At 60.4% G+C, this 18,521-nt stretch overlaps 35 non-coding genes and 56 pseudogenes across 35 annotated transcripts; all 91 read right to left on the minus strand.

The window, feature by feature from the left end:
• Positions 1-50: 50 nt before the first annotated feature.
• LOC137548298 (5S ribosomal RNA) lies at positions 51-169 on the minus strand (annotated as a pseudogene).
• Positions 170-252: 83 nt separating this feature from the next.
• LOC137556032 (5S ribosomal RNA) lies at positions 253-371 on the minus strand. Its single transcript, XR_011028694.1, has one exon. It is a non-coding gene; the product is annotated as a 5S ribosomal RNA (ribosomal RNA).
• Positions 372-454: 83 nt separating this feature from the next.
• LOC137556033 (5S ribosomal RNA) lies at positions 455-573 on the minus strand. The gene has a single exon (XR_011028695.1). It is a non-coding gene; the product is annotated as a 5S ribosomal RNA (ribosomal RNA).
• An 84-nt stretch (positions 574-657) lies between these two features.
• LOC137556034 (5S ribosomal RNA) lies at positions 658-776 on the minus strand. The gene has a single exon (XR_011028696.1). It is a non-coding gene; the product is annotated as a 5S ribosomal RNA (ribosomal RNA).
• Positions 777-859: 83 nt separating this feature from the next.
• LOC137559130 (5S ribosomal RNA) lies at positions 860-978 on the minus strand (annotated as a pseudogene).
• An 83-nt stretch (positions 979-1,061) lies between these two features.
• LOC137556035 (5S ribosomal RNA) lies at positions 1,062-1,180 on the minus strand. Its single transcript, XR_011028697.1, has one exon. It is a non-coding gene; the product is annotated as a 5S ribosomal RNA (ribosomal RNA).
• An 83-nt stretch (positions 1,181-1,263) lies between these two features.
• Positions 1,264-1,382, minus strand: LOC137558850 (5S ribosomal RNA; annotated as a pseudogene).
• An 84-nt stretch (positions 1,383-1,466) lies between these two features.
• On the minus strand, positions 1,467-1,585 carry LOC137556038 (5S ribosomal RNA). Its single transcript, XR_011028699.1, has one exon. It is a non-coding gene; the product is annotated as a 5S ribosomal RNA (ribosomal RNA).
• An 84-nt stretch (positions 1,586-1,669) lies between these two features.
• Positions 1,670-1,788, minus strand: LOC137550710 (5S ribosomal RNA; annotated as a pseudogene).
• Positions 1,789-1,871: 83 nt separating this feature from the next.
• Positions 1,872-1,990, minus strand: LOC137548558 (5S ribosomal RNA; annotated as a pseudogene).
• An 83-nt stretch (positions 1,991-2,073) lies between these two features.
• LOC137557822 (5S ribosomal RNA) lies at positions 2,074-2,192 on the minus strand (annotated as a pseudogene).
• An 83-nt stretch (positions 2,193-2,275) lies between these two features.
• On the minus strand, positions 2,276-2,394 carry LOC137556039 (5S ribosomal RNA). The gene has a single exon (XR_011028700.1). It is a non-coding gene; the product is annotated as a 5S ribosomal RNA (ribosomal RNA).
• Positions 2,395-2,477: 83 nt separating this feature from the next.
• LOC137548182 (5S ribosomal RNA) lies at positions 2,478-2,596 on the minus strand (annotated as a pseudogene).
• An 83-nt stretch (positions 2,597-2,679) lies between these two features.
• LOC137556040 (5S ribosomal RNA) lies at positions 2,680-2,798 on the minus strand. Its single transcript, XR_011028701.1, has one exon. It is a non-coding gene; the product is annotated as a 5S ribosomal RNA (ribosomal RNA).
• An 83-nt stretch (positions 2,799-2,881) lies between these two features.
• LOC137549244 (5S ribosomal RNA) lies at positions 2,882-3,000 on the minus strand (annotated as a pseudogene).
• Positions 3,001-3,084: 84 nt separating this feature from the next.
• Positions 3,085-3,203, minus strand: LOC137556041 (5S ribosomal RNA). The gene has a single exon (XR_011028702.1). It is a non-coding gene; the product is annotated as a 5S ribosomal RNA (ribosomal RNA).
• An 83-nt stretch (positions 3,204-3,286) lies between these two features.
• LOC137547914 (5S ribosomal RNA) lies at positions 3,287-3,405 on the minus strand (annotated as a pseudogene).
• An 83-nt stretch (positions 3,406-3,488) lies between these two features.
• On the minus strand, positions 3,489-3,607 carry LOC137556042 (5S ribosomal RNA). Its single transcript, XR_011028703.1, has one exon. It is a non-coding gene; the product is annotated as a 5S ribosomal RNA (ribosomal RNA).
• An 83-nt stretch (positions 3,608-3,690) lies between these two features.
• Positions 3,691-3,809, minus strand: LOC137558551 (5S ribosomal RNA; annotated as a pseudogene).
• An 84-nt stretch (positions 3,810-3,893) lies between these two features.
• LOC137556607 (5S ribosomal RNA) lies at positions 3,894-4,012 on the minus strand. The gene has a single exon (XR_011029249.1). It is a non-coding gene; the product is annotated as a 5S ribosomal RNA (ribosomal RNA).
• Positions 4,013-4,095: 83 nt separating this feature from the next.
• Positions 4,096-4,214, minus strand: LOC137557652 (5S ribosomal RNA; annotated as a pseudogene).
• An 84-nt stretch (positions 4,215-4,298) lies between these two features.
• LOC137554685 (5S ribosomal RNA) lies at positions 4,299-4,417 on the minus strand. Its single transcript, XR_011027432.1, has one exon. It is a non-coding gene; the product is annotated as a 5S ribosomal RNA (ribosomal RNA).
• An 83-nt stretch (positions 4,418-4,500) lies between these two features.
• LOC137556043 (5S ribosomal RNA) lies at positions 4,501-4,619 on the minus strand. Its single transcript, XR_011028704.1, has one exon. It is a non-coding gene; the product is annotated as a 5S ribosomal RNA (ribosomal RNA).
• An 83-nt stretch (positions 4,620-4,702) lies between these two features.
• Positions 4,703-4,821, minus strand: LOC137556990 (5S ribosomal RNA; annotated as a pseudogene).
• An 83-nt stretch (positions 4,822-4,904) lies between these two features.
• On the minus strand, positions 4,905-5,023 carry LOC137556044 (5S ribosomal RNA). Its single transcript, XR_011028705.1, has one exon. It is a non-coding gene; the product is annotated as a 5S ribosomal RNA (ribosomal RNA).
• Positions 5,024-5,106: 83 nt separating this feature from the next.
• Positions 5,107-5,225, minus strand: LOC137559168 (5S ribosomal RNA; annotated as a pseudogene).
• An 83-nt stretch (positions 5,226-5,308) lies between these two features.
• On the minus strand, positions 5,309-5,427 carry LOC137548209 (5S ribosomal RNA; annotated as a pseudogene).
• An 83-nt stretch (positions 5,428-5,510) lies between these two features.
• Positions 5,511-5,629, minus strand: LOC137559169 (5S ribosomal RNA; annotated as a pseudogene).
• Positions 5,630-5,712: 83 nt separating this feature from the next.
• LOC137557449 (5S ribosomal RNA) lies at positions 5,713-5,831 on the minus strand (annotated as a pseudogene).
• An 83-nt stretch (positions 5,832-5,914) lies between these two features.
• On the minus strand, positions 5,915-6,033 carry LOC137556045 (5S ribosomal RNA). Its single transcript, XR_011028706.1, has one exon. It is a non-coding gene; the product is annotated as a 5S ribosomal RNA (ribosomal RNA).
• Positions 6,034-6,116: 83 nt separating this feature from the next.
• LOC137556991 (5S ribosomal RNA) lies at positions 6,117-6,235 on the minus strand (annotated as a pseudogene).
• An 83-nt stretch (positions 6,236-6,318) lies between these two features.
• Positions 6,319-6,437, minus strand: LOC137547650 (5S ribosomal RNA; annotated as a pseudogene).
• An 83-nt stretch (positions 6,438-6,520) lies between these two features.
• On the minus strand, positions 6,521-6,639 carry LOC137558689 (5S ribosomal RNA; annotated as a pseudogene).
• Positions 6,640-6,722: 83 nt separating this feature from the next.
• On the minus strand, positions 6,723-6,841 carry LOC137558690 (5S ribosomal RNA; annotated as a pseudogene).
• Positions 6,842-6,925: 84 nt separating this feature from the next.
• LOC137556046 (5S ribosomal RNA) lies at positions 6,926-7,044 on the minus strand. The gene has a single exon (XR_011028707.1). It is a non-coding gene; the product is annotated as a 5S ribosomal RNA (ribosomal RNA).
• Positions 7,045-7,128: 84 nt separating this feature from the next.
• On the minus strand, positions 7,129-7,247 carry LOC137556047 (5S ribosomal RNA). Its single transcript, XR_011028708.1, has one exon. It is a non-coding gene; the product is annotated as a 5S ribosomal RNA (ribosomal RNA).
• An 83-nt stretch (positions 7,248-7,330) lies between these two features.
• Positions 7,331-7,449, minus strand: LOC137559131 (5S ribosomal RNA; annotated as a pseudogene).
• An 83-nt stretch (positions 7,450-7,532) lies between these two features.
• LOC137556049 (5S ribosomal RNA) lies at positions 7,533-7,651 on the minus strand. The gene has a single exon (XR_011028710.1). It is a non-coding gene; the product is annotated as a 5S ribosomal RNA (ribosomal RNA).
• Positions 7,652-7,734: 83 nt separating this feature from the next.
• On the minus strand, positions 7,735-7,853 carry LOC137548236 (5S ribosomal RNA; annotated as a pseudogene).
• Positions 7,854-7,937: 84 nt separating this feature from the next.
• LOC137551980 (5S ribosomal RNA) lies at positions 7,938-8,057 on the minus strand (annotated as a pseudogene).
• Positions 8,058-8,140: 83 nt separating this feature from the next.
• On the minus strand, positions 8,141-8,259 carry LOC137557128 (5S ribosomal RNA; annotated as a pseudogene).
• Positions 8,260-8,342: 83 nt separating this feature from the next.
• Positions 8,343-8,461, minus strand: LOC137547915 (5S ribosomal RNA; annotated as a pseudogene).
• Positions 8,462-8,544: 83 nt separating this feature from the next.
• Positions 8,545-8,663, minus strand: LOC137556050 (5S ribosomal RNA). The gene has a single exon (XR_011028711.1). It is a non-coding gene; the product is annotated as a 5S ribosomal RNA (ribosomal RNA).
• An 83-nt stretch (positions 8,664-8,746) lies between these two features.
• LOC137549063 (5S ribosomal RNA) lies at positions 8,747-8,865 on the minus strand (annotated as a pseudogene).
• Positions 8,866-8,948: 83 nt separating this feature from the next.
• Positions 8,949-9,067, minus strand: LOC137556608 (5S ribosomal RNA). The gene has a single exon (XR_011029250.1). It is a non-coding gene; the product is annotated as a 5S ribosomal RNA (ribosomal RNA).
• Positions 9,068-9,150: 83 nt separating this feature from the next.
• Positions 9,151-9,269, minus strand: LOC137557653 (5S ribosomal RNA; annotated as a pseudogene).
• An 84-nt stretch (positions 9,270-9,353) lies between these two features.
• On the minus strand, positions 9,354-9,472 carry LOC137554696 (5S ribosomal RNA). The gene has a single exon (XR_011027443.1). It is a non-coding gene; the product is annotated as a 5S ribosomal RNA (ribosomal RNA).
• An 83-nt stretch (positions 9,473-9,555) lies between these two features.
• On the minus strand, positions 9,556-9,674 carry LOC137556051 (5S ribosomal RNA). Its single transcript, XR_011028712.1, has one exon. It is a non-coding gene; the product is annotated as a 5S ribosomal RNA (ribosomal RNA).
• An 83-nt stretch (positions 9,675-9,757) lies between these two features.
• LOC137556993 (5S ribosomal RNA) lies at positions 9,758-9,876 on the minus strand (annotated as a pseudogene).
• An 83-nt stretch (positions 9,877-9,959) lies between these two features.
• LOC137556052 (5S ribosomal RNA) lies at positions 9,960-10,078 on the minus strand. The gene has a single exon (XR_011028713.1). It is a non-coding gene; the product is annotated as a 5S ribosomal RNA (ribosomal RNA).
• An 84-nt stretch (positions 10,079-10,162) lies between these two features.
• On the minus strand, positions 10,163-10,281 carry LOC137559170 (5S ribosomal RNA; annotated as a pseudogene).
• An 83-nt stretch (positions 10,282-10,364) lies between these two features.
• LOC137548210 (5S ribosomal RNA) lies at positions 10,365-10,483 on the minus strand (annotated as a pseudogene).
• An 83-nt stretch (positions 10,484-10,566) lies between these two features.
• On the minus strand, positions 10,567-10,685 carry LOC137559172 (5S ribosomal RNA; annotated as a pseudogene).
• Positions 10,686-10,768: 83 nt separating this feature from the next.
• Positions 10,769-10,887, minus strand: LOC137557450 (5S ribosomal RNA; annotated as a pseudogene).
• An 83-nt stretch (positions 10,888-10,970) lies between these two features.
• On the minus strand, positions 10,971-11,089 carry LOC137556053 (5S ribosomal RNA). Its single transcript, XR_011028714.1, has one exon. It is a non-coding gene; the product is annotated as a 5S ribosomal RNA (ribosomal RNA).
• An 83-nt stretch (positions 11,090-11,172) lies between these two features.
• On the minus strand, positions 11,173-11,291 carry LOC137556994 (5S ribosomal RNA; annotated as a pseudogene).
• Positions 11,292-11,374: 83 nt separating this feature from the next.
• LOC137548908 (5S ribosomal RNA) lies at positions 11,375-11,493 on the minus strand (annotated as a pseudogene).
• Positions 11,494-11,576: 83 nt separating this feature from the next.
• LOC137558691 (5S ribosomal RNA) lies at positions 11,577-11,695 on the minus strand (annotated as a pseudogene).
• Positions 11,696-11,778: 83 nt separating this feature from the next.
• LOC137556054 (5S ribosomal RNA) lies at positions 11,779-11,897 on the minus strand. The gene has a single exon (XR_011028715.1). It is a non-coding gene; the product is annotated as a 5S ribosomal RNA (ribosomal RNA).
• Positions 11,898-11,980: 83 nt separating this feature from the next.
• On the minus strand, positions 11,981-12,099 carry LOC137556055 (5S ribosomal RNA). Its single transcript, XR_011028716.1, has one exon. It is a non-coding gene; the product is annotated as a 5S ribosomal RNA (ribosomal RNA).
• Positions 12,100-12,182: 83 nt separating this feature from the next.
• LOC137556056 (5S ribosomal RNA) lies at positions 12,183-12,301 on the minus strand. The gene has a single exon (XR_011028717.1). It is a non-coding gene; the product is annotated as a 5S ribosomal RNA (ribosomal RNA).
• An 83-nt stretch (positions 12,302-12,384) lies between these two features.
• LOC137559132 (5S ribosomal RNA) lies at positions 12,385-12,503 on the minus strand (annotated as a pseudogene).
• An 83-nt stretch (positions 12,504-12,586) lies between these two features.
• LOC137556057 (5S ribosomal RNA) lies at positions 12,587-12,705 on the minus strand. Its single transcript, XR_011028718.1, has one exon. It is a non-coding gene; the product is annotated as a 5S ribosomal RNA (ribosomal RNA).
• An 83-nt stretch (positions 12,706-12,788) lies between these two features.
• LOC137548237 (5S ribosomal RNA) lies at positions 12,789-12,907 on the minus strand (annotated as a pseudogene).
• An 84-nt stretch (positions 12,908-12,991) lies between these two features.
• Positions 12,992-13,110, minus strand: LOC137549245 (5S ribosomal RNA; annotated as a pseudogene).
• An 83-nt stretch (positions 13,111-13,193) lies between these two features.
• LOC137556058 (5S ribosomal RNA) lies at positions 13,194-13,312 on the minus strand. Its single transcript, XR_011028719.1, has one exon. It is a non-coding gene; the product is annotated as a 5S ribosomal RNA (ribosomal RNA).
• An 83-nt stretch (positions 13,313-13,395) lies between these two features.
• LOC137547916 (5S ribosomal RNA) lies at positions 13,396-13,514 on the minus strand (annotated as a pseudogene).
• An 84-nt stretch (positions 13,515-13,598) lies between these two features.
• On the minus strand, positions 13,599-13,717 carry LOC137556060 (5S ribosomal RNA). Its single transcript, XR_011028721.1, has one exon. It is a non-coding gene; the product is annotated as a 5S ribosomal RNA (ribosomal RNA).
• An 83-nt stretch (positions 13,718-13,800) lies between these two features.
• Positions 13,801-13,919, minus strand: LOC137548134 (5S ribosomal RNA; annotated as a pseudogene).
• Positions 13,920-14,075: 156 nt separating this feature from the next.
• Positions 14,076-14,194, minus strand: LOC137557654 (5S ribosomal RNA; annotated as a pseudogene).
• Positions 14,195-14,278: 84 nt separating this feature from the next.
• On the minus strand, positions 14,279-14,397 carry LOC137554707 (5S ribosomal RNA). Its single transcript, XR_011027454.1, has one exon. It is a non-coding gene; the product is annotated as a 5S ribosomal RNA (ribosomal RNA).
• An 84-nt stretch (positions 14,398-14,481) lies between these two features.
• Positions 14,482-14,600, minus strand: LOC137556061 (5S ribosomal RNA). Its single transcript, XR_011028722.1, has one exon. It is a non-coding gene; the product is annotated as a 5S ribosomal RNA (ribosomal RNA).
• Positions 14,601-14,683: 83 nt separating this feature from the next.
• On the minus strand, positions 14,684-14,802 carry LOC137556995 (5S ribosomal RNA; annotated as a pseudogene).
• Positions 14,803-14,885: 83 nt separating this feature from the next.
• LOC137556062 (5S ribosomal RNA) lies at positions 14,886-15,004 on the minus strand. Its single transcript, XR_011028723.1, has one exon. It is a non-coding gene; the product is annotated as a 5S ribosomal RNA (ribosomal RNA).
• An 83-nt stretch (positions 15,005-15,087) lies between these two features.
• LOC137559173 (5S ribosomal RNA) lies at positions 15,088-15,206 on the minus strand (annotated as a pseudogene).
• Positions 15,207-15,289: 83 nt separating this feature from the next.
• On the minus strand, positions 15,290-15,408 carry LOC137548211 (5S ribosomal RNA; annotated as a pseudogene).
• An 83-nt stretch (positions 15,409-15,491) lies between these two features.
• On the minus strand, positions 15,492-15,610 carry LOC137559174 (5S ribosomal RNA; annotated as a pseudogene).
• An 83-nt stretch (positions 15,611-15,693) lies between these two features.
• On the minus strand, positions 15,694-15,812 carry LOC137557451 (5S ribosomal RNA; annotated as a pseudogene).
• An 83-nt stretch (positions 15,813-15,895) lies between these two features.
• On the minus strand, positions 15,896-16,014 carry LOC137556063 (5S ribosomal RNA). The gene has a single exon (XR_011028724.1). It is a non-coding gene; the product is annotated as a 5S ribosomal RNA (ribosomal RNA).
• Positions 16,015-16,097: 83 nt separating this feature from the next.
• Positions 16,098-16,216, minus strand: LOC137556997 (5S ribosomal RNA; annotated as a pseudogene).
• Positions 16,217-16,300: 84 nt separating this feature from the next.
• Positions 16,301-16,419, minus strand: LOC137559272 (5S ribosomal RNA; annotated as a pseudogene).
• Positions 16,420-16,502: 83 nt separating this feature from the next.
• On the minus strand, positions 16,503-16,621 carry LOC137557199 (5S ribosomal RNA; annotated as a pseudogene).
• An 83-nt stretch (positions 16,622-16,704) lies between these two features.
• LOC137548213 (5S ribosomal RNA) lies at positions 16,705-16,823 on the minus strand (annotated as a pseudogene).
• An 83-nt stretch (positions 16,824-16,906) lies between these two features.
• On the minus strand, positions 16,907-17,025 carry LOC137559175 (5S ribosomal RNA; annotated as a pseudogene).
• Positions 17,026-17,108: 83 nt separating this feature from the next.
• LOC137557452 (5S ribosomal RNA) lies at positions 17,109-17,227 on the minus strand (annotated as a pseudogene).
• An 83-nt stretch (positions 17,228-17,310) lies between these two features.
• LOC137556064 (5S ribosomal RNA) lies at positions 17,311-17,429 on the minus strand. Its single transcript, XR_011028725.1, has one exon. It is a non-coding gene; the product is annotated as a 5S ribosomal RNA (ribosomal RNA).
• An 83-nt stretch (positions 17,430-17,512) lies between these two features.
• LOC137556998 (5S ribosomal RNA) lies at positions 17,513-17,631 on the minus strand (annotated as a pseudogene).
• Positions 17,632-17,714: 83 nt separating this feature from the next.
• On the minus strand, positions 17,715-17,833 carry LOC137559273 (5S ribosomal RNA; annotated as a pseudogene).
• An 83-nt stretch (positions 17,834-17,916) lies between these two features.
• LOC137558692 (5S ribosomal RNA) lies at positions 17,917-18,035 on the minus strand (annotated as a pseudogene).
• Positions 18,036-18,118: 83 nt separating this feature from the next.
• LOC137559421 (5S ribosomal RNA) lies at positions 18,119-18,237 on the minus strand (annotated as a pseudogene).
• Positions 18,238-18,320: 83 nt separating this feature from the next.
• On the minus strand, positions 18,321-18,439 carry LOC137556065 (5S ribosomal RNA). The gene has a single exon (XR_011028726.1). It is a non-coding gene; the product is annotated as a 5S ribosomal RNA (ribosomal RNA).
• Positions 18,440-18,521: the final 82 nt, after the last annotated feature.

Raw genomic sequence — 18,521 nt, forward strand, 5'->3', positions numbered from 1 at the left:
TGAGGCTTCCCACGCGTGCTCATAGCCATTGGGCCTCAAACCCAAAAAAACGCCTGCAGCACCTGGGGTTCACAGCCGGTCTCCCATGCAGCTACTAACCAGGCCTGAAGCCGCTTAGCTTCCACGATCTGACGAGAGCGAGCGCTTTCGGCTTAGTGTGGCCGCAGGCAAACTCCAAGGCGCCGTTTCGGCGCCTTGAAGGTGAGGCTTCCCACGCGTGCTCATAGCCATTGGGCCTCAAACCCAAAAAAACGCCTGCAGCACCTGGGGTTCACAGCCGGTCTCCCATGCAGCTACTAACCAGGCCTGAAGCCGCTTAGCTTCCGCGATCTGACGAGAGCGGGCGCTTTCGGCTTAGTGTGGCCGCAGGCAGACTCCAAGGCGCCGTTTCGGAGCCTTGAAGGTGAGGCTTCCCACGCGTGCTCATAGCCATTGGGCCTCAAACCCAAAAAAACGCCTGCAGCACCTGGGGTTCACAGCCGGTCTCCCATGCAGCTACTAACCAGGCCTGAAGCCGCTTAGCTTCCGCGATCTGACGAGAGCGGGCGCTTTCGGCTTAGTGTGGCCGCAGGCAAACTCCAAGGCGCCGTTTCGGCGCCTTGAAGGTGAGGCTTCCCACGCGTGCTCATAGCCATTGGGCCTCAAACCCAAAAAAAACGCCTGCAGCACCTGGGGTTCACAGCCGGTCTCCCATGCAGCTACTAACCAGGCCTGAAGCCGCTTAGCTTCCGCGATCTGACGAGAGCGGGCGCTTTCGGCTTAGTGTGGCCGCAGGCAAGCTCCAAGGCGCCGTTCCGGCGCCTTGAAGGTGAGGCTTCCCACGCGTGCTCATAGCCATTGGGCCTCAAACCCAAAAAAACACCTGCAGCACCTGGGGTTCACAGCCGGTCTCCCATGCAGCTACTAACCAGGCCTGAAACCGCTTAGCTTCCGCGATCTGACGAGAGCGGGCGCTTTCGGCTTAGTGTGGCCGCAGGCAAACTCCAAGGCGCCGTTTCGGCGCCTTGAAGGTGAGGCTTCCCACGCGTGCTCATAGCCATTGGGCCTCAAACCCAAAAAAACGCCTGCAGCACCTGGGGTTCACAGCCGGTCTCCCATGCAGCTACTAACCAGGCCTGAAGCCGCTTAGCTTCCGCGATCTGACGAGAGCGGGCGCTTTCGGCTTAGTGTGGCCGCAGGCAAACTCCAAGGCGCCGTTTCGGCGCCTTGAAGGTGAGGCTTCCCACGCGTGCTCATAGCCATTGGGCCTCAAACCCAAAAAAACGCCTGCAGCACCTGGGGTTCACAGCCGGTCTCCCATGCAGCTACTAACCAGGCCTGAAGCCGCTTAGCTTCCGCAATCTGACGAGAGCGGGCGCTTTCGGCTTAGTGTGGCCGCAGGCAAACTCCAAGGCGCCGTTCCGGCGCCTTGAAAGTGAGGCTTCCCACGCGTGCTCATAGCCATTGGGCCTCAAACCCAAAAAAAACGCCTGCAGCACCTGGGGTTCACAGCCGGTCTCCCATGCAGCTACTAACCAGGCCTGAAGCCGCTTAGCTTCCGCGATCTGACGAGAGCGGGCGCTTTCGGCTTAGTGTGGCCGCAGGCAAACTCCAAGGCGCCGTTTCGGCGCCTTGAAGGTGAGGCTTCCCACGTGTGCTCATAGCCATTGGGCCTCAAACCCAAAAAAAACACCTGCAGCACCTGGGGTTCACAGCCGGTCTCCGATGCAGCTACTAACCAGGCCTGAAGCCGCTTAGCTTCCGCGATCTGACGAGAGCGGGCGCTTTCGGCTTAGTGTGGCCGCAGGCAAACTCCAAGGCGCCGTTTCGGCGCCTTGAAGGTGAGGCTTCCCACGCGTGCTCATAGCCATTGGGCCTCAAACCCAAAAAAACGCCTGCAGCACCTGGGGTTCACAGCCGGTCTCCCAAGCAGCTACTAACCAGGCCTGAAGCCGCTTAGCTTCTGCGATCTGACGAGAGCGGGCGCTTTCGGCTTAGTGTGGCCGCAGGCAAACTCCAAGGCGCCGTTTCGGCGCCTTGAAGGTGAGGCTTCCCACGCGTGCTCATAGCCATTGGGCCTCAAACCCAAAAAAACGCCTGCAGCACCTGGGGTTCACAGCCGGTCTCCCATGCAGCTACTAACCAGGCCTGAAGCCGCTTAGCTTCCGCGATCTGACGAGAGCAGGCGCTTTCGGCTTAGTGTGGCCGCAGGCAAACTCCAAGGCGCCGTTTCGGCGCCTTGAAGGTGAGGCTTCCCACGCGTGCTCATAGCCATTGGGCCTCAAACCCAAAAAAACGCCTGCAGCACCTGGGGTTCACAGCCGGTCTCCCATGCAGCTACTAACCAGGCCTGAAGCCGCTTAGCTTCCGCGATCTGACGAGAGCGGGCGCTTTCGGCTTAGTGTGGCCGCAGGCAAACTCCAAGGCGCCGTTCCGGCGCCTTGAAGGTGAGGCTTCCCACGCGTGCTCATAGCCATTGGGCCTCAAACCCAAAAAAACGCCTGCAGCACCTGGGGTTCACAGCCGGTCTCCCATGCAGCTACTAACCAGGCCTGAAGCTGCTTAGCTTCCGCGATCTGACGAGAGCGGGCGCTTTCGGCTTAGTGTAGCCGCAGGCAAACTCCAAGGCGCCGTTTCGGCGCCTTGAAGGTGAGGCTTCCCACGCGTGCTCATAGCCATTGGGCCTCAAACCCAAAAAAACGCCTGCAGCACCTGGGGTTCACAGCCGGTCTCCCATGCAGCTACTAACCAGGCCTGAAGCCGCTTAGCTTCCGCGATCTGACGAGAGCGGGCGCTTTCGGCTTAGTGTGGCCGCAGGCAAACTCCAAGCCGCCGTTCCGGCGCCTTGAAGGTGAGGCTTCCCACGCGTGCTCATAGCCATTGGGCCTCAAACCCAAAAAAACGCCTGCAGCACCTGGGGTTCACAGCCGGTCTCCCATGCAGCGACTAACCAGGCCTGAAGCCGCTTAGCTTCCGCGATCTGACGAGAGCGGGCGCTTTCGGCTTAGTGTGGCCGCAGGAAAACTCCAAGGCGCCGTTTCGGCGCCTTGAAGGTGAGGCTTCCCACGCGTGCTCATAGCCATTGGGCCTCAAACCCAAAAAAAACGCCTGCAGCACCTGGGGTTCACAGCCGGTCTCCCATGCAGCTACTAACCAGGCCTGAAGCCGCTTAGCTTCCGCGATCTGACGAGAGCGGGCGCTTTCGGCTTAGTGTGGCCGCAGGCAAACTCCAAGGCGCCGTTTTGGCGCCTTGAAGGTGAGGCTTCCCACGCGTGCTCATAGCCATTGGGCCTCAAACCCAAAAAAACGCCTGCAGCACCTGGGGTTCACAGCCGGTCTCCCATGCAGCTACTAACCAGGCCTGAAGCCGCTTAGCTTCCACGATCTGACGAGAGCGGGCGCTTTCGGCTTAGTGTGGCCGCAAGCAAACTCCAAGGCGCCGTTTCGGCGCCTTGAAGGTGAGGCTTCCCACGCGTGCTCATAGCCATTGGGCCTCAAACCCAAAAAAACGCCTGCAGCACCTGGGGTTCACAGCCGGTCTCCCATGCAGCTACTAACCAGGCCTGAAGCCGCTTAGCTTCCGCGATCTGACGAGAGCGGGCGCTTTCGGCTTAGTGTGGCCGCAGGCAAACTCCAAGGCGCCGTTTCGGCGTCTTGAAGGTGAGGCTTCCCACGCGTGCTCATAGCCATTGGGCCTCAAACCCAAAAAAACGCCTGCAGCACCTGGGGTTCACAGCCGGTCTCCCATGCAGCTACTAACCAGGCCTGAAGCCGCTTAGCTTCCGCGATCTGACGAGAGCGGACGCTTTCGGCTTAGTGTGGCCGCAGGCAAACTCCAAGGCGCCGTTTCGGCGCCTTGAAGGTGAGGCTTCCCACGCGTGCTCATAGCCATTGGGCCTCAAACCCAAAAAAAACGCCTGCAGCACCTGGGGTTCACAGCCAGTCTCCCATGCAGCTACTAACCAGGCCTGAAGCCGCTTAGCTTCCGCGATCTGACGAGAGCGGGCGCTTTCGGCTTAGTATGGCCGCAGGCAAACTCCAAGGCGCCGTTCCGGCGCCTTGAAGGTGAGGCTTCCCACGCGTGCTCATAGCCATTGGGCCTCAAACCCAAAAAAACGCCTGCAGCACCTGGAGTTCACAGCCGGTCTCCCATGCAGCTACTAACCAGGCCTGAAGCCGCTTAGCTTCCGCGATCTGACGAGAGCGGGCGCTTTCGGCTTAGTGTGGCCGCAGGTAAAACTCCAAGGCGCCGTTTCGGCGCCTTGAAGGTGAGGCTTCCCACGCGTGCTCATAGCCATTGGGCCTCAAACCCAAAAAAACGCCTGCAGCACCTGGGGTTCACAGCCGGTCTCCCATGCAGCTACTAACCAGGCCTGAAGCCGCTTAGCTTCCGCGATCTGATGAGAGCGGGCGCTTTCGGCTTAGTGTGGCCGCAGGCAAACTCCAAGGCGCCGTTTCGGCGCCTTGAAGGTGAGGCTTCCCACGCGTGCTCATAGCCATTGGGCCTCAAACCCAAAAAAACGCCTGCAGCACCTGGGGTTCACAGCCGGTCTCCCATGCAGCTACTAACCAGGCCTGAAGCCGCTTAGCTTCCGCGATCTGACGAGAGCGGGCGCTTTCGGCTTAGTGTGGCCGCAGGCAAACTCCAAGGCGCCGTTTCGGCGCCTTGAAGGTGAGGCTTCCCACGCGTGCTCATAGCCATTGGGCCTCAAACCCAAAAAAACGCCTGCAGCACCTGGGGTTCACAGCCGGTCTCCCATGCAGCTACTAACCAGGCCTGAAGCCGCTTAGCTTCCGCGATCTGACGAGAGCGGGCGCTTTCGGCTTAGTGTGGCCACAGGCAAACTCCAAGGCGCCGTTTCGGCGCCTTGAAGGTGAGGCTTCCCACGCGTGCTCATAGCCATTGGGCCTCAAACCCAAAAAAACGCCTGCAGCACCTGGGGTTCACAGCCGGTCTCCCATGCAGCTACTAACCAGGCCTGAAGCCGCTTAGCTTCCGCGATCTGACGAGAGCGGGCGCTTTCGGCTTAGTGTGGCCGCAGGCAAACTCCAAGGCGCCGTTTCGGCGCCTTGAAGGTGAGGCTTCTCACGCGTGCTCATAGCCATTGGGCCTCAAACCCAAAAAAACACCTGCAGCACCTGGGGTTCACAGCCGGTCTCCCATGCAGCTACTAACCAGGCCTGAAGCCGCTTAGCTACCGCGATCTGACGAGAGCGGGCGCTTTCGGCTTAGTGTGGCCGCAGGCAAACTCCAAGGCGCCGTTCCGGCGCCTTGAAGGTGAGGCTTCCCACGCGTGCTCATAGCCATTGGGCCTCAAACCCAAAAAAACACCTGCAGCACCTGGGGTTCACAGCCGGTCTCCCATGCAGCTACTAACCAGGCCTGAAGCCGCTTAGCTTCCACGATCTGACGAGAGCGGGCGCTTTCGGCTTAGTGTGGCCGCAGGCGAACTCCAAGACGCCGTTTCGGCGCCTTGAAGGTGAAGCTTCTCACGCGTGCTCATAGCCATTGGGCCTCAAACCCAAAAAAACACCTGCAGCACCTGGGGTTCACAGCCGGTCTCCCATGCAGCTACTAACCAGGCCTGAAGCCGCTTAGCTACCGCGATCTGACGAGAGCGGGCGCTTTCGGCTTAGTGTGGCCGCAGGCAAACTCCAAGGCGCCGTTTCGGCGCCTTGAAGGTAAGGCTTCCCACGCGTGCTCATAGCCATTGGGCCTCAAACCCAAAAAAACACCTGCAGCACCTGGGGTTCACAGCCGGTCTCCCATGCAGCTACTAACCAGGCCTGAAGCCGCTTAGCTTCCGCGATCTGACGAGAGCGGGCGCTTTCGGCTTAGTGTGGCCGCAGGCAAACTCCAAGGCGCCGTTCCGGCGCCTTGAAGGTGAGGCTTCCCACGCGTGCTCATAGCCATTGGGCCTCAAACCCAAAAAAACGCCTGCAGCACCTGGGGTTCACAGCCGGTCTCCCATGCAGCTACTAACCAGGCCTGAAGCCGCTTAGCTTCCGCGATCTGACGAGAGCGGGCGCTTTCGGCTTAGTGTGGCCGCAGGCAAACTCCAAGGCGCCGTTTCGGCGCCTTGAAGGTGAGGCTTCCATCGCGTGCTCATAGCCATTGGGCCTCAAACCCAAAAAAACGCCTGCAGCACCTGGGGTTCACAGCCGGTCTCCCATGCAGCTACTAACCAGGCCTGAAGCCGCTTAGCTTCCGCGATCTGACGAGAGCGGGCGCTTTCGGCTTAGTGTGGCCACAGGCAAACTCCAAGGCGCCGTTTCGGCGCCTTGAAGGTGAGGCTTCCCACGCGTGCTCATAGCCATTGGGCCTCAAACCCAAAAAAACGCCTGCAGCACCTGGGGTTCACAGCCGGTCTCCCATGCAGCTACTAACCAGGCCTGAAGCCGCTTAGCTTCCGCGATCTGACAAGAGCGGGCGCTTTCGGCTTAGTCTGGCCGCAGGCAAACTCCAAGGCGCCGTTTCGGCGCCTTGAAGGTGAGGCTTCCCACGCGTGCTCATAGCCATTGGGCCTCAAACCCAAAAAAACGCCTGCAGCACCTGGGGTTCACAGCCGGTCTCCCATGCAGCTACTAACCAGGCCTGAAGCCGCTTAGCTTCCACGATCTGACGAGAGCGGGCGCTTTCGGCTTAGTGTGGCCGCAGGCAAACTCCAAGGCGCCGTTTCGGCGCCTTGAAGGTGAGGCTTCCCACGCGTGCTCATAGCCATTGGGCCTCAAACCCAAAAAAACGCCTGCAGCACCTGGGGTTCACAGCCGGTCTCCCATGCAGCTACTAACCAGGCCTGAAGCCGCTTAGCTTCCACGATCTGACGAGAGCGGGCGCTTTCGGCTTAGTGTGGCCGCAGGCAGACTCCAAGGCGCCGTTTCGGAGCCTTGAAGGTGAGGCTTCCCACGCGTGCTCATAGCCATTGGGCCTCAAACCCAAAAAAAACGCCTGCAGCACCTGGGGTTCACAGCCGGTCTCCCATGCAGCTACTAACCAGGCCTGAAGCCGCTTAGCTTCCGCGATCTGACGAGAGCGGGCGCTTTCGGCTTAGTGTGGCCGCAGGCAAACTCTAAGGCGCCGTTTCGGCGCCTTGAAGGTGAGGCTTCCCACGCGTGCTCATAGCCATTGGGCCTCAAACCCAAAAAAAACGCCTGCAGCACCTGGGGTTCACAGCCGGTCTCCCATGCAGCTACTAACCAGGCCTGAAGCCGCTTAGCTTCCGCGATCTGACGAGAGCGGGCGCTTTCGGCTTAGTGTGGCCGCAGGCAAGCTCCAAGGCGCCGTTCCGGCGCCTTGAAGGTGAGGCTTCCCACGCGTGCTCATAGCCATTGGGCCTCAAACCCAAAAAAACACCTGCAGCACCTGGGGTTCACAGCCGGTCTCCCATGCAGCTACTAACCAGGCCTGAAACCGCTTAGCTTCCGCGATCTGACGAGAGCGGGCGCTTTCGGCTTAGTGTGGCCGCAGGCAAACTCCAAGGCGCCGTTTCGGCGCCTTGAAGGTGAGGCTTCCCACGCGTGCTCATAGCCATTGGGCCTCAAACCCAAAAAAACGCCTGCAGCACCTGGGGTTCACAGCCGGTCTCCCATGCAGCTACTAACCAGGCCTGAAGCCGCTTAGCTTCCGCGATCTGACGAGAGCGGGCGCTTTCGGCTTAGTGTGGCCGCAGGCAAACTCCAAGGCGCCGTTTCGGCGCCTTGAAGGTGAGGCTTCCCACGCGTGCTCATAGCCATTGGGCCTCAAACCCAAAAAAACGCCTGCAGCACCTGGGGTTCACAGCCGGTCTCCCATGCAGCTACTAACCAGGCCTGAAGCCGCTTAGCTTCCGCGATCTGACGAGAGCGGGCGCTTTCGGCTTAGTGTGGCCTCAGGCAAACTCCAAGGCGCCGTTTCGGCGCCTTGAAGGTGAGGCTTCCCACGCGTGCTCATAGCCATTGGGCCTCAAACCCAAAAAAAACGCCTGCAGCACCTGGGGTTCACAGCCGGTCTCCCATGCAGCGACTAACCAGGCCTGAAGCCGCTTAGCTTCCGCGATCTGACGAGAGCGGGGCGCTTTCGGCTTAGTGTGGCCGCAGGAAAACTCCAAGGCGCCGTTTCGGCGCCTTGAAGGTGAGGCTTCCCACGCGTGCTCATAGCCATTGGGCCTCAAACCCAAAAAAACGCCTGCAGCACCTGGGGTTCACAGCCGGTCTCCCATGCAGCTACTAACCAGGCCTGAAGCCGCTTAGCTTCCGCGATCTGACGAGAGCGGGCGCTTTCAGCTTAGTGTGGCCGCAGGCAAACTCCAAGGCGCCGTTTCGGCGCCTTGAAGGTGAGGCTTCCCACGCGTGCTCATAGCCATTGGGCCTCAAACCCAAAAAAACGCCTGCAGCACCTGGGGTTCACAGCCGGTCTCCCATGCAGCTACTAACCAGGCCTGAAGCCGCTTAGCTTCCACGATCTGACGAGAGCGGGCGCTTTCGGCTTAGTGTGGCCGCAAGCAAACTCCAAGGCGCCGTTTCGGCGCCTTGAAGGTGAGGCTTCCCACGCGTGCTCATAGCCATTGGGCCTCAAACCCAAAAAAACGCCTGCAGCACCTGGGGTTCACAGCCGGTCTCCCATGCAGCTACTAACCAGGCCTGAAGCCGCTTAGCTTCCGCGATCTGACGAGAGCGGGCGCTTTCGGCTTAGTGTGGCCGCAGGCAAACTCCAAGGCGCCGTTTCGGCGTCTTGAAGGTGAGGCTTCCCACGCGTGCTCATAGCCATTGGGCCTCAAACCCAAAAAAACGCCTGCAGCACCTGGGGTTCACAGCCGGTCTCCCATGCAGCTACTAACCAGGCCTGAAGCCGCTTAGCTTCCACGATCTGACGAGAGCGGACGCTTTCGGCTTAGTGTGGCCGCAGGCAAACTCCAAGGCGCCGTTTCGGCGCCTTGAAGGTGAGGCTTCCCACGCGTGCTCATAGCCATTGGGCCTCAAACCCAAAAAAACGCCTGCAGCACCTGGGGTTCACAGCCAGTCTCCCATGCAGCTACTAACCAGGCCTGAAGCCGCTTAGCTTCCGCGATCTGACGAGAGCGGGCGCTTTCGGCTTAGTATGGCCGCAGGCAAACTCCAAGGCGCCGTTCCGGCGCCTTGAAGGTGAGGCTTCCCACGCGTGCTCATAGCCATTGGGCCTCAAACCCAAAAAAACGCCTGCAGCACCTGGAGTTCACAGCCGGTCTCCCATGCAGCTACTAACCAGGCCTGAAGCCGCTTAGCTTCCGCGATCTGACGAGAGCGGGCGCTTTCGGCTTAGTGTGGCCGCAGGTAAAACTCCAAGGCGCCGTTTCGGCGCCTTGAAGGTGAGGCTTCCCACGCGTGCTCATAGCCATTGGGCCTCAAACCCAAAAAAACGCCTGCAGCACCTGGGGTTCACAGCCGGTCTCCCATGCAGCTACTAACCAGGCCTGAAGCCGCTTAGCTTCCGCGATCTGATGAGAGCGGGCGCTTTCGGCTTAGTGTGGCCGCAGGCAAACTCCAAGGCGCCGTTTCGGCGCCTTGAAGGTGAGGCTTCCCACGCGTGCTCATAGCCATTGGGCCTCAAACCCAAAAAAACGCCTGCAGCACCTGGGGTTCACAGCCGGTCTCCCATGCAGCTACTAACCAGGCCTGAAGCCGCTTAGCTTCCGCGATCTGACGAGAGCGGGCGCTTTCGGCTTAGTGTGGCCGCAGGCAAACTTCAAGGCGCCGTTTCGGCGCCTTGAAGGTGAGGCTTCCCACGCGTGCTCATAGCCATTGGGCCTCAAACCCAAAAAAACGCCTGCAGCACCTGGGGTTCACAGCCGGTCTCCCATGCAGCTACTAACCAGGCCTGAAGCCGCTTAGCTTCCGCGATCTGACGAGAGCGGGCGCTTTCGGCTTAGTGTGGCCACAGGCAAACTCCAAGGCGCCGTTTCGGCGCCTTGAAGGTGAGGCTTCCCACGCGTGCTCATAGCCATTGGGCCTCAAACCCAAAAAAACGCCTGCAGCACCTGGGGTTCACAGCCGGTCTCCCATGCAGCTACTAACCAGGCCTGAAGCCGCTTAGCTTCCGCGATCTGACGAGAGCGGGCGCTTTCGGCTTAGTGTGGCCGCAGGCAAACTCCAAGGCGCCGTTTCGGCGCCTTGAAGGTGAGGCTTCTCACGCGTGCTCATAGCCATTGGGCCTCAAACCCAAAAAAAACACCTGCAGCACCTGGGGTTCACAGCCGGTCTCCCATGCAGCTACTAACCAGGCCTGAAGCCGCTTAGCTACCGCGATCTGACGAGAGCGGGCGCTTTCGGCTTAGTGTGGCCGCAGGCAAACTCCAAGGCGCCGTTCCGGCGCCTTGAAGGTGAGGCTTCCCACGCGTGCTCATAGCCATTGGGCCTCAAACCCAAAAAAACACCTGCAGCACCTGGGGTTCACAGCCGGTCTCCCATGCAGCTACTAACCAGGCCTGAAGCCGCTTAGCTTCCACGATCTGACGAGAGCGGGCGCTTTCGGCTTAGTGTGGCCGCAGGCGAACTCCAAGACGCCGTTTCGGCGCCTTGAAGGTGAAGCTTCTCACGCGTGCTCATAGCCATTGGGCCTCAAACCCAAAAAAACACCTGCAGCACCTGGGGTTCACAGCCGGTCTCCCATGCAGCTACTAACCAGGCCTGAAGCCGCTTAGCTACCGCGATCTGACGAGAGCGGGCGCTTTCGGCTTAGTGTGGCCGCAGGCAAACTCCAAGGCGCCGTTTCGGCGCCTTGAAGGTAAGGCTTCCCACGCGTGCTCATAGCCATTGGGCCTCAAACCCAAAAAAACACCTGCAGCACCTGGGGTTCACAGCCGGTCTCCCATGCAGCTACTAACCAGGCCTGAAGCCGCTTAGCTTCCGCGATCTGACGAGAGCGGGCGCTTTCGGCTTAGTGTGGCCGCAGGCAAACTCCAAGGCGCCGTTCCGGCGCCTTGAAGGTGAGGCTTCCCACGCGTGCTCATAGCCATTGGGCCTCAAACCCAAAAAAACGCCTGCAGCACCTGGGGTTCACAGCCGGTCTCCCATGCAGCTACTAACCAGGCCTGAAGCCGCTTAGCTTCCGCGATCTGACGAGAGCGGGCGCTTTCGGCTTAGTGTGGCCGCAGGCAAACTCCAAGGCGCCGTTTCGGCGCCTTGAAGGTGAGGCTTCCCACGCGTGCTCATAGCCATTGGGCCTCAAACCCAAAAAAACGCCTGCAGCACCTGGGGTTCACAGCCGGTCTCCCATGCAGCTACTAACCAGGCCTGAAGCCGCTTAGCTTCCGCGATCTGACGAGAGCGGGCGCTTTCGGCTTAGTGTGGCCACAGGCAAACTCCAAGGCGCCGTTTCGGCGCCTTGAAGGTGAGGCTTCCCACGCGTGCTCATAGCCATTGGGCCTCAAACCCAAAAAAACGCCTGCAGCACCTGGGGTTCACAGCCGGTCTCCCATGCAGCTACTAACCAGGCCTGAAGCCGCTTAGCTTCCGCGATCTGACAAGAGCAGGCGCTTTCGGCTTAGTGTGGCCGCAGGCAAACTCCAAGGCGCCGTTTCGGCGCCTTGAAGGTGAGGCTTCCCACGCGTGCTCATAGCCATTGGGCCTCAAACCCAAAAAAACGCCTGCAGCACCTGGGGTTCACAGCCGGTCTCCCATGCAGCTACTAACCAGGCCTGAAGCCGCTTAGCTTCCACGATCTGACGAGAGCGGGCGCTTTCGGCTTAGTGTGGCCGCAGGCAAACTCCAAGGCGCCGTTTCGGCGCCTTGAAGGTGAGGCTTCCCACGCGTGCTCATAGCCATTGGGCCTCAAACCCAAAAAAACGCCTGCAGCACCTGGGGTTCACAGCCGGTCTCCCATGCAGCTACTAACCAGGCCTGAAGCCGCTTAGCTTCCGCGATCTGACGAGAGCGGGCGCTTTCGGCTTAGTGTGGCCGCAGGCAGACTCCAAGGCGCCGTTTCGGAGCCTTGAAGGTGAGGCTTCCCACGCGTGCTCATAGCCATTGGGCCTCAAACCCAAAAAAACGCCTGCAGCACCTGGGGTTCACAGCCGGTCTCCCATGCAGCTACTAACCAGGCCTGAAGCCGCTTAGCTTCCGCGATCTGACGAGAGCGGGCGCTTTCGGCTTAGTGTGGCCGCAGGCAAACTCCAAGGCGCCGTTTCGGCGCCTTGAAGGTGAGGCTTCCCACGCGTGCTCATAGCCATTGGGCCTCAAACCCAAAAAAACGCCTGCAGCACCTGGGGTTCACAGCCGGTCTCCCATGCAGCTACTAACCAGGCCTGAAGCCGCTTAGCTTCCGCGATCTGACGAGAGCGGGCGCTTTCGGCTTAGTGTGGCCGCAGGCAAGCTCCAAGGCGCCGTTCCGGCGCCTTGAAGGTGAGGCTTCCCACGCGTGCTCATAGCCATTGGGCCTCAAACCCAAAAAAACACCTGCAGCACCTGGGGTTCACAGCCGGTCTCCCATGCAGCTACTAACCAGGCCTGAAACCGCTTAGCTTCCGCGATCTGACGAGAGCGGGCGCTTTCGGCTTAGTGTGGCCGCAGGCAAACTCCAAGGCGCCGTTTCGGCGCCTTGAAGGTGAGGCTTCCCACGCGTGCTCATAGCCATTGGGCCTCAAACCCAAAAAAACGCCTGCAGCACCTGGGGTTCACAGCCGGTCTCCCATGCAGCTACTAACCAGGCCTGAAGCCGCTTAGCTTCCGCGATCTGACGAGAGCGGGCGCTTTCGGCTTAGTGTGGCCGCAGGCAAACTCCAAGGCGCCGTTTCGGCGCCTTGAAGGTGAGGCTTCCCACGCGTGCTCATAGCCATTGGGCCTCAAACCCAAAAAAACGCCTGCAGCACCTGGGGTTCACAGCCGGTCTCCCATGCAGCTACTAACCAGGCCTGAAGCCGCTTAGCTTCCGCGATCTGACGAGAGCGGGCGCTTTCGGCTTAGTGTGGCCTCAGGCAAACTCCAAGGCGCCGTTTCGGCGCCTTGAAGGTGAGGCTTCCCACGCGTGCTCATAGCCATTGGGCCTCAAACCCAAAAAAAACGCCTGCAGCACCTGGGGTTCACAGCCGGTCTCCCATGCAGCGACTAACCAGGCCTGAAGCCGCTTAGCTTCCGCGATCTGACGAGAGCGGGCGCTTTCGGCTTAGTGTGGCCGCAGGAAAACTCCAAGGCGCCGTTTCGGCGCCTTGAAGGTGAGGCTTCCCACGCGTGCTCATAGCCATTGGGCCTCAAACCCAAAAAAACGCCTGCAGCACCTGGGGTTCACAGCCGGTCTCCCATGCAGCTACTAACCAGGCCTGAAGCCGCTTAGCTTCCGCGATCTGACGAGAGCGGGCGCTTTCGGCTTAGTGTGGCCGCAGGCAAACTCCAAGGCGCCGTTTCGGCGCCTTGAAGGTGAGGCTTCCCACGCGTGCTCATAGCCATTGGGCCTCAAACCCAAAAAAACGCCTGCAGCACCTGGGGTTCACAGCCGGTCTCCCATGCAGCTACTAACCAGGCCTGAAGCCGCTTAGCTTCCACGATCTGACGAGAGCGGGCGCTTTCGGCTTAGTGTGGCCGCAAGCAAACTCCAAGGCGCCGTTTCGGCGCCTTGAAGGTGAGGCTTCCCACGCGTGCTCATAGCCATTGGGCCTCAAACCCAAAAAAAACGCCTGCAGCACCTGGGGTTCACAGCCGGTCTCCCATGCAGCTACTAACCAGGCCTGAAGCCGCTTAGCTTCCGCGATCTGACGAGAGCGGGCGCTTTCGGCTTAGTGTGGCCGCAGGCAAACTCCAAGGCGCCGTTTCGGCGTCTTGAAGGTGAGGCTTCCCACGCGTGCTCATAGCCATTGGGCCTCAAACCCAAAAAAACACCTGCAGCACCTGGGGTTCACAGCCGGTCTCCCATGCAGCTACTAACCAGGCCTGAAGCCGCTTAGCTTCCGCGATCTGACGAGAGCGGACGCTTTCGGCTTAGTGTGGCCGCAGGCAAACTCCAAGGCGCCCGCTTAGCTTCCGCGATCTGACGAGAGCGGGCGCTTTCGGCTTAGTATGGCCGCAGGCAAACTCCAAGGCGCCGTTCCGGCGCCTTGAAGGTGAGGCTTCCCACGCGTGCTCATAGCCATTGGGCCTCAAACCCAAAAAAACGCCTGCAGCACCTGGAGTTCACAGCCGGTCTCCCATGCAGCTACTAACCAGGCCTGAAGCCGCTTAGCTTCCGCGATCTGACGAGAGCGGGCGCTTTCGGCTTAGTGTGGCCGCAGGTAAAACTCCAAGGCGCCGTTTCGGCGCCTTGAAGGTGAGGCTTCCCACGCGTGCTCATAGCCATTGGGCCTCAAACCCAAAAAAACGCCTGCAGCACCTGGGGTTCACAGCCGGTCTCCCATGCAGCTACTAACCAGGCCTGAAGCCGCTTAGCTTCCGCGATCTGATGAGAGCGGGCGCTTTCGGCTTAGTGTGGCCGCAGGCAAACTCCAAGGCGCCGTTTCGGCGCCTTGAAGGTGAGGCTTCCCACGCGTGCTCATAGCCATTGGGCCTCAAACCCAAAAAAAACGCCTGCAGCACCTGGGGTTCACAGCCGGTCTCCCATGCAGCTACTAACCAGGCCTGAAGCCGCTTAGCTTCCGCGATCTGACGAGAGCGGGCGCTTTCGGCTTAGTGTGGCCGCAGGCAAACTCCAAGGCGCCGTTTCGGCGCCTTGAAGGTGAGGCTTCCCACGCGTGCTCATAGCCATTGGGCCTCAAACCCAAAAAAACGCCTGCAGCACCTGGGGTTCACAGCCGGTCTCCCATGCAGCTACTAACCAGGCCTGAAGCCGCTTAGCTTCCGCGATCTGACGAGAGCGGGCGCTTTCGGCTTAGTGTGGCCACAGGCAAACTCCAAGGCGCCGTTTCGGCGCCTTGAAGGTGAGGCTTCCCACGCGTGCTCATAGCCATTGGGCCTCAAACCCAAAAAAACGCCTGCAGCACCTGGGGTTCACAGCCGGTCTCCCATGCAGCTACTAACCAGGCCTGAAGCCGCTTAGCTTCCGCGATCTGACGAGAGCGGGCGCTTTCGGCTTAGTGTGGCCGCAGGCAAACTCCAAGGCGCCGTTTCGGCGCCTTGAAGGTGAGGCTTCTCACGCGTGCTCATAGCCATTGGGCCTCAAACCCAAAAAAACACCTGCAGCACCTGGGGTTCACAGCCGGTCTCCCATGCAGCTACTAACCAGGCCTGAAGCCGCTTAGCTACCGCGATCTGACGAGAGCGGGCGCTTTCGGCTTAGTGTGGCCGCAGGCAAACTCCAAGGCGCCGTTCCGGCGCCTTGAAGGTGAGGCTTCCCACGCGTGCTCATAGCCATTGGGCCTCAAACCCAAAAAAACACCTGCAGCACCTGGGGTTCACAGCCGGTCTCCCATGCAGCTACTAACCAGGCCTGAAGCCGCTTAGCTTCCACGATCTGACGAGAGCGGGCGCTTTCGGCTTAGTGTGGCCGCAGGCGAACTCCAAGGCGCCGTTTCGGCGCCTTGAAGGTGAAGCTTCTCACGCGTGCTCATAGCCATTGGGCCTCAAACCCAAAAAAACACCTGCAGCACCTGGGGTTCACAGCCGGTCTCCCATGCAGCTACTAACCAGGCCTGAAGCCGCTTAGCTACCGCGATCTGACGAGAGCGGGCGCTTTCGGCTTAGTGTGGCCGCAGGCAAACTCCAAGGCGCCGTTTCGGCGCCTTGAAGGTGAGGCTTCCCACGCGTGCTCATAGCCATTGGGCCTCAAACCCAAAAAAACACCTGCAGCACCTGGGGTTCACAGCCGGTCTCCCATGCAGCTACTAACCAGGCCTGAAGCCGCTTAGCTTCCGCGATCTGACGAGAGCGGGCGCTTTCGGCTTAGTGTGGCCGCAGGCAAACTCCAAGGCGCCGTTCCGGCGCCTTGAAGGTGAGGCTTCCCACGCGTGCTCATAGCCATTGGGCCTCAAACCCAAAAAAACGCCTGCAGCACCTGGGGTTCACAGCCGGTCTCCCATGCAGCTACTAACCAGGCCTGAAGCCGCTTAGCTTCCGCGATCTGACGAGAGCGGGCGCTTTCGGCTTAGTGTGGCCGCAGGCAAACTCCAAGGCGCCGTTTCGGCGCCTTGAAGGTGAGGCTTCCCACGCGTGCTCATAGCCATTGGGCCTCAAACCCAAAAAAACGCCTGCAGCACCTGGGGTTCACAGCCGGTCTCCCATGCAGCTACTAACCAGGCCTGAAGCCGCTTAGCTTCCGCGATCTGACGAGAGCGGGCGCTTTCGGCTTAGTGTGGCCACAGGCAAACTCCAAGGCGCCGTTTCGGCGCCTTGAAGGTGAGGCTTCCCACGCGTGCTCATAGCCATTGGGCCTCAAACCCAAAAAAAACGCCTGCAGCACCTGGGGTTCACAGCCGGTCTCCCATGCAGCTACTAACCAGGCCTGAAGCCGCTTAGCTTCCGCGATCTGACAAGAGCGGGCGCTTTCGGCTTAGTGTGGCCGCAGGCAAACTCCAAGGCGCCGTTTCGGCGCCTTGAAGGTGAGGCTTCCCACGCGTGCTCATAGCCATTGGGCCTCAAACCCAAAAAAACGCCTGCAGCACCTGGGGTTCACAGCCGGTCTCCCATGCAGCTACTAACCAGGCCTGAAGCCGCTTAGCTACCGCGATCTGACGAGAGCGGGCGCTTTCGGCTTAGTGTGGCCGCAGGCAAACTCCAAGGCGCCGTTCCGGCGCCTTGAAGGTGAGGCTTCCCACGCGTGCTCATAGCCATTGGGCCTCAAACCCAAAAAAACACCTGCAGCACCTGGGGTTCACAGCCGGTCTCCCATGCAGCTACTAACCAGGCCTGAAGCCGCTTAGCTTCCACGATCTGACGAGAGCGGGCGCTTTCGGCTTAGTGTGGCCGCAGGCGAACTCCAAGGCGCCGTTTCGGCGCCTTGAAGGTGAAGCTTCTCACGCGTGCTCATAGCCATTGGGCCTCAAACCCAAAAAAACACCTGCAGCACCTGGGGTTCACAGCCGGTCTCCCATGCAGCTACTAACCAGGCCTGAAGCCGCTTAGCTACCGCGATCTGACGAGAGCGGGCGCTTTCGGCTTAGTGTGGCCGCAGGCAAACTCCAAGGCGCCGTTTCGGCGCCTTGAAGGTGAGGCTTCCCACGCGTGCTCATAGCCATTGGGCCTCAAACCCAAAAAAACACCTGCAGCACCTGGGGTTCACAGCCGGTCTCCCATGCAGCTACTAACCAGGCCTGAAGCCGCTTAGCTTCCGCGATCTGACGAGAGCGGGCGCTTTCGGCTTAGTGTGGCCGCAGGCAAACTCCAAGGCGCCGTTCCGGCGCCTTGAAGGTGAGGCTTCCCACGCGTGCTCATAGCCATTGGGCCTCAAACCCAAAAAAACGCCTGCAGCACCTGGGGTTCACAGCCGGTCTCCCATGCAGCTACTAACCAGGCCTGAAGCCGCTTAGCTTCCGCGATCTGACGAGAGCGGGCGCTTTCGGCTTAGTGTGGCCGCAGGCAAACTCCAAGGCGCCGTTTCGGCGCCTTGAAGGTGAGGCTTCCCACGCGTGCTCATAGCCATTGGGCCTCAAACCCAAAAAAACGCCTGCAGCACCTGGGGTTCACAGCCGGTCTCCCATGCAGCTACTAACCAGGCCTGAAGCCGCTTAGCTTCCGCGATCTGACGAGAGCGGGCGCTTTCGGCTTAGTGTGGCCACAGGCAAACTCCAAGGCGCCGTTTCGGCGCCTTGAAGGTGAGGCTTCCCACGCGTGCTCATAGCCATTGGGCCTCAAACCCAAAAAAACGCCTGCAGCACCTGGGGTTCACAGCCGGTCTCCCATGCAGCTACTAACCAGGCCTGAAGCCGCTTAGCTTCCGCGATCTGACAAGAGCGGGCGCTTTCGGCTTAGTGTGGCCGCAGGCAAACTCCAAGGCGCCGTTTCGGCGCCTTGAAGGTGAGGCTTCCCACGCGTGCTCATAGCCATTGGGCCTCAAACCCAAAAAAACGCCTGCAGCACCTGGGGTTCACAGCCGGTCTCCCATGCAGCTACTAACCAGGCCTGAAGCCGCTTAGCTTCCACGATCTGACGAGAGCGGGCGCTTTCGGCTTAGTGTGGCCGCAGGCAAACTCCAAGGCGCCGTTTCGGCGCCTTGAAGGTGAGGCTTCCCACGCGTGCTCATAGCCATTGGGCCTCAAACCCAAAAAAACGCCTGCAGCACCTGGGGTTCACAGCCGGTCTCCCATGCAGCTACTAACCAGGCCTGAAGCCACTTAGCTTCCGCGATCTGACGAGAGCGGGCGCTTTCGGCTTAGTGTGGCCACAGGCAAACTCCAAGGCGCCGTTTCGGCGCCTTGAAGGTGAGGCTTCCCACGCGTGCTCATAGCCATTGGGCCTCAAACCCAAAAAAACGCCTGCAGCACCTGGGGTTCACAGCCGGTCTCCCATGCAGCTACTAACCAGGCCTGAAGCCGCTTAGCTTCCGCGATCTGACGAGAGCGGGCGCTTTCGGCTTAGTGTGGCCGCAGGCAAACTCCAAGGCGCCGTTTCGGCGCCTTGAAGGTGAGGCTTCCCACGCGTGCTCATAGCCATTGGGCCTCAAACCCAAAAAA

Source organism: Hyperolius riggenbachi, chromosome 2, assembly GCF_040937935.1.
Source record: "Hyperolius riggenbachi isolate aHypRig1 chromosome 2, aHypRig1.pri, whole genome shotgun sequence".
Taxonomy (NCBI): domain Eukaryota; kingdom Metazoa; phylum Chordata; class Amphibia; order Anura; family Hyperoliidae; genus Hyperolius; species Hyperolius riggenbachi.